This window comes from Penaeus monodon, chromosome 28 (genome assembly GCF_015228065.2).
Source record: "Penaeus monodon isolate SGIC_2016 chromosome 28, NSTDA_Pmon_1, whole genome shotgun sequence".
Lineage (NCBI taxonomy): Eukaryota > Metazoa > Arthropoda > Malacostraca > Decapoda > Penaeidae > Penaeus > Penaeus monodon.
The window spans coordinates 16,787,203-16,787,495 of NC_051413.1; positions in this window are offsets into that span (position 1 = coordinate 16,787,203).

Here is a 293-nt window from a genome sequence, read left to right on the forward strand (position 1 = left end):
GAGATCATATTTCACTCTTAAGTCTGTTAAGTTTTACCGTTTTCTTTGGTTTGAGTTTCATGGTCATCATTACCATGTTGTGCTCGCTTCCAATATCAGCACCTGGAAAGCTCCTTGTCTTGTTCCCACTGACACTCGTTGCACACTTCTTATCTATTAATATAGTCAATTTAAGTTTTTGTTATGCCATCTGGTGAGGTCCAGGTGACATCTTGTGTGGGTACCGAGTATTTGTCACAACCAGATTGTGCATTCTTGCAAACTCTAGCAAACGGAGTCCTCTCCGGAGTCCT